Raw genomic sequence first — 10,971 nt, forward strand, 5'->3', positions numbered from 1 at the left:
TCGTCTTCCATTCAGGGTTAACTTAGATTCAAGTAAATATGGTAATCAAAATACAGAACAAGCCATTTTGTGAAACCATGTAAATTTGCATTCTAGGCTGCTAATCTTAAAAGGAATCAGATTACATCATTTTTATTATGATCATGTGTATGACAAGCATAAAAATATTTCTAGAACTTTTATTATAATTGAAAAGGTATTTTTGAATTATAATTGAAGGTGTTTGGTACCATTTGATTTCCTACTCATCCTAAAAGATGCCCCCTCAAACTCACATCCACACCAATGTAGAGAGTCATCTGGACAATGGAGATTTCTTTGCCCCAAAGAAAAGGCTTTAATGAAAAGAAAGCTTGTTCTACAGCTTGTCTTTTTAAGGACTGTGAATAAATGGGTACATCTTGTTGAAAAGCAGTGGTTACTTAATTAACCAAAAAGCTTATGTGCCAAGTGAAAAATGTCTGACGATAGATAATGAAGTATGACAGGGAGATGAAGAAATCAATGGGGAAGTATAAAACATGGATAAAAGAAACAAAACTTACTTTCAGGGATCAGAACCAACCCTCAATGATTGCATAATGCAGATGGGAGCTGTGCAAACTCACAAAGCTTAGAATATGTCTAGCTCTAGTCAATGCCAATGCCCCGCACGTTCACGTGCATTCAGTACTATGAGCATGTTTCAACTAAGAGTTTCCCCTCTCTTGTTAACCCAGCCCTTGGAAATATTTTTTAACTTCATGAGTGATGCTATTGTTAAACCTATGACAGTGTTTCCATTTTAAGTCACTGTCAGAGAAAAAAGGATGGAAGGAAAAGACCCCAGCTGTGTTGATCCATTTTTCTAGACAAGAGCTAGATAACAACCGCATTAGAAAAATGGAGATTGTGGTTCCTGCAGCAGCTGTAGGACGATTCCTCCTTCCAGCAACTAGCTATATTGCTTGATGGAGCAGAGAGGATTGATTAAAATCCAAGGGTCTTCAATCACCAATTTTGACTCGACAAGCAGGAAATTTTGATCAAAATCTTACTCTGCATTTGTACTTTCAAGTTATTTTTCTAACGAATGGTCCATTCTCATTGTTTGCTATTACCATTAACAAGAGGTTGAATTGTAACCACATATATAGCCTTTTAAGTAAATTTTGTGCTTCTTTTTCCTACTCAGGAGGCTAAAATATCTGTACACATCTATTTATGTAATTATATAACTTAATATAATTTAATTCAGATTCTTAATGTACATAATATTATATTAGAAAAGGGTGAACAACTCATTTCTTATTTATTAACCATCGTTTTTCACTTCAAAAGTTGTCAGGCTGCATTTGGATGGAAATTAGATTCAATTCAGCTAAATATACTAAAATAGCATCATTTTAAATTAGTTACAACATTCTACTTTAAACGTATACATCCAGCATATTTAATCAAAATTAAAATTTTTAATTTCAGTACAATCGATTTAATAAACAGAGGACATAATTATAGTTAGTGACCTGATGGATCTGGTTATCATAGATCAGATTTTCAGAGATATTTAAGTGCAGCTAGGCTTCCTACCTTTGCAGTTCCCAACCAATTTCACAACTTTGAACAAAAAAGTACAGATGAAGAAGAAAATATTCTGTCTCAATTTAACAAATCAAAAACCAGAATTAATTAAAGATGAAACACTTTTTGCACAACAGATGGCAAATACATTTGGAGAACTGGAAATGCCAATACTGGACCATTATAAAGACTTAAATAAATACTTAACAAAGCCATGATATTAGAGCATATTTATGAAGCTTGAGTCAACCTAGAACAGTTATAGACCTTTTCCCATCTGATTCTGTGACTAATTAAATAGAACAATATCCCCAAAATGACACTGCTTCTGTTTCCATCAAACTTTTCCACTATGTATAGGTTTGGGGACTCCCTATACCTAAAATTGGATGGACACATTTGCCACTCCAACATGCCAAAATAGTTATGACAGACTTTGAAGCCCATTTTCTCCGCAGCTTCTGTCTCATCCCAATATACCTAAGGTATATCAATGACATATTCATTATATAGAAACACAGGAAGAAATCGAGAGAAATTTCACCAGGACCAATGATTTCTACTCCCCCATCAAACTAACTCTGAAATATTTCACCCAGCAAATTCATTACCTAGAAACCATGGTGAAGGTTTGCAACGCCTACTTTGCCATTACGTTATATTGGAAGCCAACTGATTACCACAGCTGCCTTCACATCACCGACTTTCATCCTAAGCATACCACTAGATCCATCATCTACAGCAGTGGTCTCCAATCTTTTTAGGTCAGAAATCACTTTTTGGAATTTAAAAGGAACCAAAGATCTCCCCCTCCCCCGCAGCAGATAAGTCTGTGGGGAGGGGAAAGGGCTATGGGGGCAGGGCAGATTGAGGCGGCAGCCCTAGCCCCACTTCCTCTCTCAACACTGGGGATTAGATCTGCCTGCCACAACAATGGTAAGGGAGGGCCAAGCCTAGCACTGCCAAGACGGGGCACGGAGCTGCAAGCGGCTCGTCCGGGGGATGCGGGCAGGGGTGGCACGTGCTGCAATCACTCGCAGCCCACATGGGGCTGTCCAGAGCAGGCACAGGCAGCCCCACGCAGGCTGCGAGTGGCTGCAGTGCGGGGCACCGGCCACGGGACGGGCGAGGGGCCGCTTTTCCCCCCTCGCACTCCTTCCCTGTCCAGGGTCCCCCTTCCTCCTTACCTGCGGTTCCAGCGTGGGGCAGCCATGTGCTCCCAGGCCAGAAGCCCCAGCTGGAGTTTCTGGCTGGGGGGTGGGGCCAGGCGGGCCCTGCTGTTGCGGGAGCCCGCCGGACTTCCCCTTAGTTGTACTGCCTTTGGTTCCTATCATTTTTGACAGGAACCAAGGGCAGATAAATATTAATTTTCTAAATTTTTTAGGGGCCCTGCAGGCCGGATAGAATGGCCATGTGGGCTGGATCCGGCCCGTGAACTGTATTTTGCCCACCCCTGCTTTAATGTGTTCTTGTGGCATTTCCTCTGGCCACCATGAGATCTCAAGCCATTACTAAGCTGGGAGTAGAGAGTCAGGTATTCAGATACAATGTTCGGTCCAGTGAAGTTGGTGCTTGAGGATCACAGGGCATGCCTACACTGCAGTGGTTACTGTGCATTTAGTTTAGTACCTGTAATAACAGATACTAACTAAACGTGCAGTAACCGGCACTACTGCACAGTAGTGTTTTAGGGACGCTGATGTGTAGTAGAATAATTCTACTGTGCATTAGGGCAGGTTTTTCCTGCCACACTAATGTGCACTAGAATTAGTTTACTGTGCTTGAAACATCTCATGTAGATACACCCACAGATTAAATGCTGGTAATACTGGCTTCAGCAAGGATGACAGTGTTTGTGCAGCAAACTTCTCATTTGATGTGGATGTTTATCCAGCAAGGATGACAATGTTTTACATCTGTAGAGAGTGGGGATGACTACATTGTGGACCTGGATCTTGGTGTTTTTCCAGAGACTGCAATGAATAAAGACAAGCCGAAGCAATTTCCCAATGAGGCACTTGCACACCGGATCCTGTGCTGGATCTCATCAACGTTCACTCTGAGTGAGGTCGCTACCAAAGTACACCAAGTGCTCAACTACCTCCAGAGTCTCTCTCATTAGTCATTTGGATGAGGGGAAGTCAACTTCGTGGCCTTGGGCAGAGCAATAGAACACTTTTATCTTCTCCATGAAGAAAGAGGCCCAAAGTTCTGTAGACTTTGCTAAAAAGATTCAGCACAATCTGGAGGTTATGCACAGTGTGCACAAGGATGGAGCAGTCATAGACATACTGAACTATTGAGTACTTTGGTCTTCAACCAAAAGTGTCCCAGACAGAAGAGCCCTCCATCCATTTAGTATTCTGCATCAGTTCTAGAAGGAAGGCGAACCTTAATGAGAACCAAGATAACTGTCAAAAATTGGAAAACAGAGTTTAGGCAATGACATATCCTTGCTTGACCCCAGTCGGATGACAAACCTATCTGTCTCCAATCTGCTACATAGGCTGGTCACAGTCATCTGGTCATGAAGAAGCCTCAGGACCCTGATGTGCTTTTCAGGCCATCCAAATCTGGTCAATATTTTCCATAAGGCTTTGCGACTGATTGAATCAAAGGCCTTAGTGAGGTCAATGAAGGCCATATAAAAGACCAGGTGTTGTTCCTGATACTTTTCTTGGACCTGGCAGGCAACAAAGATCATGTCAATTGCTCCACAGGATCAGTGGCTATGTGTAGGGGGTGCACCCCCTGAAAGCGCTGGTGCCCCCCTGCGAGCGCTGGCCGGAGAGTGGGAGTGCCGCAGCACTCCTGGAAGTGGTCACGGCCACTTTTGGAATGGAAGTTTCATGATCGGCCGTGGGGGGACCCCCTCCCCCAATGGTGAGACTGGCCGTGGGGGGCATCCCCCCTGGTTGCTGACTGGTTGCTGGGGGGGCAAGTGCCCCCTCCGACTAAGATGGCACCCATCGCCCATGCACAGGATGGTCTGAAACTACACTGTGGTTCTGGCAGGATTTCTCAGCAAGAGGTAGAAGATGGCTTAAGAGGATGCAAGCAAAGATTTTCCCTGCTGTGGAAATGGCAGTGATACCTCAATACTTCCCACACACAGACTTATCTCCTGACTTGAAGACAGTCACAATGTTGGCTTTCCTCAAGTCCCCAGGGGTATCTTTATTGTTCAAAATTAATAGAATAAGTTTGTGGTGTCTCAATACCATTCCTTGCTGCCGGCCTTGTACATTTCAGCAGGCATGCCATCTAGTCCAGAAGCCTTGTTCTGTTTTTCCTTGATGGCACACCAGACTTCCATGATAGGAGGGTTGGTGATGCATCCTTTTTCAGGGTGTTGGGGGATAGACTCAATGGTGGTATCTGCCACAGTCGACTCACGGTTTAGGAGTGCCTCCAAATGCTCTTTCCATCTAGCTGGGATAGATACACTTTGAGAAGAGCAGAGCCATCCAGCAATTGCAGGAAAGTAGGACTGTAGGAAGTTTGGCTGTAGATGGCTTTTGTTGCCTTGAAAAAGCTACGCATGTCATATTTGTCAGCACACAGCTGGATCTGATTTTTGATTTCCGATTTCCTGGATCCTCCTTGAAACTTTGGCTTTGAGGAGCTATATATGTATATATGCATCCTTCTGCTAAGATGAGGTATCATCTTGCCACAGAGAATAAGTCCTTCTCTTCCAGTTAAGGAAGGCTTGGATCTCACCGTCACTCTCATCAAACCAGTCTGGGTGTTGACGGGTGGAATACCCAATGGATTCTGCACAGTTCACTTGAATGGTGGTTTTAAACACCTGCCAGAGTTTCTCAATGTTGTCTTCATTTGTGGACAGGGCAGAGAGCTTTCCATACAGACACTGCTGAAGATCCTTACAGACCTTTGGATCTTGAAGAGATTCGATGTTGAGTTCTTTGCATTGCTTTTGGTTTTTTTCAGTGTTTCAGAGCAAGCTGGATCCTCATAATGGTTCTGACAAGATAGTAATCTGTCCAGCAGTCATCGGTTTCCTACATGGCTCGTGTGTGATACATACATCCATTTGATCATGGGCTCTAACAAAAACACAGTCAAGGAAGTGCCAGTGCTTAGAGTAAGGGTGTCTCCATGTGTTGTACTTGTCACTCTGTCTAAAGATGGTGTTCATGATGACAAGACCATGTTCCATGCATTTGCGCAGGAGAAGGATGCCACTGGAGTTGGCTTTCCCTCCCCCTTTCTACCCAATGCCACCATTCCAGAGTTCCAGGTCATGTCCAACCCTGGAGTTGAAGTCACCAAAGAGAGTGATCTTGCTCTCCTTGCAAGTATTAGAATGTGGTCATGGTTGGAGTAGAACTGTTCTTTGACAGCTTCACCATCAGCATCAAGCACTGGGGCATACATGCTGACAGTGGCAGCATACTGGCTGTTGCTGAGCTTAAGAGGAAGTGTCATATGACATTCGTTAATGCCCACAGAGAGCTAAGTTGACTGACAAGTTGATTCTTGATGGTGAACCAATACTGTGGACATGTCTGTCCTGGGCCAGTTTCCTCTTCTAGAAGAAGGCAACTCCATTCTCTTCTAGGAGAATGGACTCCATTCTTTTCCCTCAGCTGACCCTCATATGGTTGTCTTGTCTCACTCAGAGCTGCAATGTCTATATTGTATCTCACCAAATCCCTGAAGATAATAGCAGTCCTTCTTTCTTGTCGCTCCTTATCTTGACTATCCATCAAGGTGCAAATGTTCTATGTTGTGAACACATCTTCACCAGTCCCACAATTACTACACCCCACAACAGAACCATCACCATTCCTGGATCTTACACCTACACTTCCAGAAATACATCTCATCCAGTACACCAAATGCCCTGATAGAAAATATGTAGGAGGAACCAAACAACAACTGCGTACCAGAATGAACACACACCGAAAATCTATCAAAGATAAAAATATCCAATTACCAGTGGGTGCCCACTTCTCACAAGACATTCTCTCCCTCTCCAATCTCTCAGTTCTAATCCTCAAAGGGAATTTACAAAACACCTTTCATAAATGAGTTTACAAACTTCACTTCATAAATCTACTAGATTCTAAAAAATCATGGACTTAATATAGTCATTGGATTTATGACACATTACAACCTGCCTGACATCTGATTCACCAGGTACCTGCCTGAAGTTGACAACTTGCATTCCTTTCACACATTTCCCCTGCCACTTCCCCACCTCCCCTCCTATCTCTACCCATTGTCTTCCAAACTTCCACTCACTTACATTTTCACAGATTTCTTATCACATTTTTAGCTTCTTTTCTACTTTGGAGAACTCAGAACAAACAGCAGTTTCCCAATGCCTGAAGAAGGGTGTTTCTGCCCGAAAGCTTGCAAATAACTTTTTCCCAACTATTTAGTTGGTCTAACAAAAGATATCACATCTACCCAAAGAACCTTGCCTTACACGATTAGATGCAGGGACTCAAGCATGCTGCATAGGACTGCTCTTAAGAATGTTAGAAACCATGTAAGTTCCACTTAGACGCAGCAACTATTTCACTTTGAGTCAGATGATTATACCTAAGGGACAGGGAGGGGATGGGTGTGGTGGTGGTAAACTGTTCTGCCTTCAGGCAGCAAAAAAAAAAAAAAAAAAAAAAATAATCAAGCTTCTCAACACAAGCATGATCTATAATAACTGGCTGCAGCTAACATTGGATAGACTCTTTGATCAACAAAACAGTCTATAGGAAAGAAGTTTGGTTAACTTAGCCCACGAATGGGTACCAGCATTACCAAAACAATTCACAACTTTGTTGGCAGTCAAAACAATAGGTCACTGGCTAAACAGAGATGAAGTCAGAACTACCCTCTCACTTCCTCAATATGTGAAGACAGTACAGACACTTGCACTGCCATTTTCCATAATGTACTGACTGTGCAGTTAGACAGATGATTCAGCCTCCAAACATGCCAGCACTCACAGTGCCCCTACTCCCTACAATTCATGTGGTTCGGGATACCAGCATGTCCTGCTGCTGCACTTTGATTTCTCCAGGCACTAGAACTCCAGGGACCTTGGTACCCAGAGTGCCCCAAATGTCAGGAGTTTCAGTGCTCAGAAGACCTAGAATGCAGTGGTAAGGAGCACCCTGCCAGAGCCCCAGGAAGCACCCCAAGAAGTGGGAGCCCAAAAGGGAAAAGAATATAGCAGGGTAGGATGTATAGGGCAGGCAGCAGCAGCCAGAGTGCTGGAAGAAGGCGTGTATAGGAGAGAACACTTGATTTTGGGATGCTGCCATTGCACCCTGGCTGAGAATCACTGGACTACAATACACTAGTTTAATGCACTGCTGTTGGTCATACTTCAGGTTTGTAGATTTTTTTGCACAGAAGTAGAGTTACTGCTATGGCTTCAGTATTCCTTATACAAGACTTGTCCATACTTGGTACTGTTAGGAGACAGCACGCTGCTAGAATTGCTTAAAAGAAAATTGAAAATCCCTTCCTCTCAGTCTCTATGTGGTCTATCTATGAAATTTCGAGATTCTGTCATCCTTAGTTATGATTTATGAATAGTAAATGTAAGCTTTTTGTTTGAATAATAATAAAGTCCCTGGTTTGCATAACAATCTACAAAGCATAAAGTTTCCATGAACTTTGCCAGAGTGCAAAGGATTTGGGAAAGTCACCTGAAAGTCACTAAGGCTAAGTAGTCAGTTAAAAAGCCTGAGGCTGAATTGATTTAATCTTCACAGGTTACTTTAAACTGCATAGATTGAACTGATAAGCAAGTGAAGAGACATTCACCTCTGATTCTGGAAATGCAGCCAAATGCCTGCAGTGGTCCAAGCCAGAAACCCAGGTACACTAGAGCATGCCTGCCTGCTCAGCGGGAGCAGACAGCTTTGGCCAAGGCTAGCCCACCTACCCTGCAAGGGGGAGTTTGCAGGGGAGGTGCAAAGCATTCTGGGATGCTGGGGGGGATTGTGAATTAACTCGAATCTAGAGGGGATCTGGGACAGAAGTTCAATAAACCAATTTAACCTAAATTGGTTAAGTCTGATACAACATCCATCCAAGTTTATCCTAAACTGATTTGGGCCATTTTGAAAGTGGTTTATGTGCACTGAACTTGAGTTGTGCTACAGATCTGAACCAGTTTCCAATTACTTATACTGGTTTATGTAACTGGTAATTTCTGTCTCTAATCCAAATATTCACATGAACACCTCAAAAATATCAGTTGTGTTGACTGGCTAGACAGATGAGATAAAATACTTTATTATTGCTTTGTCCCTGATCTCTCCTTTCAGCTCTTCATTCTTACATCTTCTCTAGGTACAATATTCAAGAAAATTTGCTTGGCCTTCACCAAGAAATTATAGTTACATATAACCTGCTTAATGAGGGAAACAAAATTCTCATGTCCTGCTTGTTTTTTAGAAATATTTAGAGAAAAAATAATGCAGTACTTACATTTTAAATGTAAACATCAAAAAGTTACACAGGCATAAGGTCGAGTGGCACTGCAGCTGATTTACTGAATACAGAAAGGACTTTCGCAAATTGCCTGCTCATTTAGTGACAAACATAACTAGCCACCTCACAGAAGACTTATTTTCTTTTGCTGTGAAGTGCAGAAAATACATCTCAGAATGCATTTTACCATTTTGTATCAGCAGACAAGGAACTACTATGATTAATGTGTGGGCAGTCTATGTTTCATATATCTTCTATAAAGAGGAAAAAATCAACAAGAATACTACTGTTTAATGCTTTACAGTCAACTTTCTTCAAGGACTACATTAACATACAAGCTATGTATGTTAACTCCCTCTTAAAAAACTATCATTGACTTCATTTTTTGGATTCTGAAGGTACCAAAACTTTATTTCTCTCTTGTGAAATGTGCCAACATACATTTTAGCAAAAGACCAGCTCTATGAAGCCCTTAATAGTTAAAGACGGACTTTGGGCATGCCTACAACACAATGCCAGCACACCCCACCCACCTGTTCCACACCTGAAACATGTACTGGTGTGGATGCTCTTGGGTCACCTCCAGCTCCTACTTAAGCACATTGGAAACCAAGGTCTTGAGAGTGGCTGCAAAATAACACCCTGGTCCAAAACAACCAGACTTTCTGTGTTAGAAATATGAATATAGGAACAGGTGGGCAGGCTGTGTGCAGACATAGCCCAACAGTCTCACTGATGCTCCTGCATATATATGCCATTTAAATGCTCTAAGTCTTTACATTTGGTCATATTGCCTTGAATCTTATGGCCCCTCTGGGTGGGGATGAAGCCAGGTAGCTTTAGTGATCCACAATTTGAGGTCACTGAACCAACACTTACAAAGATACAGGCTCTAATAAACAACATTTCTTACAAGCTAACAAGGTACCAACTTTTGCCACACATGCTTCAATGTTGATCTTTCTCCAACTAACTTCATTCACTTGACATTTACCCGAGTGAGTGCAAGGCATTCATTTCTTTCTCTGTGTAACATTATTGAAATAATAATACAAAAAGGCATCTAGATTAGACGATGCTAAACAGATAATGCCAGATAATGAATATGTGCAGCAAGACAACAAAGATGGTGTTTCAGACAACAAATTTTTAGAGGACTTAGGTGGCTCCAGGGGACATGCTATGGCAGGGGCAGGCAAAATACAGCCCACAAGCCAGATCTGGTCCACCAGGCAATTTCATTCCACCTGTGGGCACCTACCAAATAACTGTCCCCAGCCCCCACCCTCCCTTAAACCCCACAAATCCACACCTTTCCCCTACAACTCCCCCCACATATACACCCTACAATATATCCTATGCCCTCACACACGCATTCACACCCCTTCCCGTATCCCCCCACAACCCACTACACGCATGCAATACACAAAAGACTTTATTTTTGAGTTATTATGCAATCACCTCTATATACACTACACCAGGGGCAGGCAATTATTTCGGGTGAAGGGCCATTTACCTAGTTTTGGCAAGATGTCAAGGGCTGTATGGGTAGTCCCGCTCCTTGGCAGGTGCCTCACCCCCTGGTCACCATCTTGGGACCAATGTCCCAATGTCTTGGGACCAATGTCTCAGGGCCAGCACCAGTGGGGCCCAGAGCGGTGGACAGGCTGGCAGATTTCTGTGGAGCCAGTCTGGGCTGCACCAGCAGGGAGAGTGGGGAGCTAGCCCAGCTCCACAGAGTCCCTGCCAGCCAGGACCCTATGCTCCTGTTGCCCTGCTCTGGGCCCTGCCCGGCAGTGTTTGCCACCTCCACCTCTGGGCTGCGTGCAGCCCCGATGGGCGAGCCTGGAGCTGGTGTGGGGCCAATGCTGGCTGCGGGGGAAGGTTACAAGCTGGTGCTGAATGTGGGGAAAAGCAGCCCCTCGCCCACCCCGT

The 10,971-nt window shown here is 43.4% G+C and overlaps 1 protein-coding gene across 5 annotated transcripts in view; it reads right to left on the reverse strand.

The window, feature by feature from the left end:
• GALNT7 (polypeptide N-acetylgalactosaminyltransferase 7) overlaps positions 1 to 10,971 on the reverse strand; it is a 102,972-nt gene that overhangs the window by 61,417 nt on the left and 30,584 nt on the right. The window contains exon 1 of one of the 5 annotated variants that reach the window (XM_025202413.1): positions 9,034 to 9,148. The exons of the other annotated variants lie outside the window; for them this stretch is intronic. The gene's annotated coding sequence lies outside the window, so the exon portion shown is untranslated. Of the gene's footprint in view, positions 1 to 9,033; positions 9,149 to 10,971 lie in introns of those variants that run through there. 5 annotated transcript variants of the gene reach the window in all.

This window comes from Alligator sinensis, unplaced genomic scaffold, assembly GCF_000455745.1.
Source record: "Alligator sinensis unplaced genomic scaffold, ASM45574v1 scaffold211_1, whole genome shotgun sequence".
NCBI lineage: Eukaryota > Metazoa > Chordata > Crocodylia > Alligatoridae > Alligator > Alligator sinensis.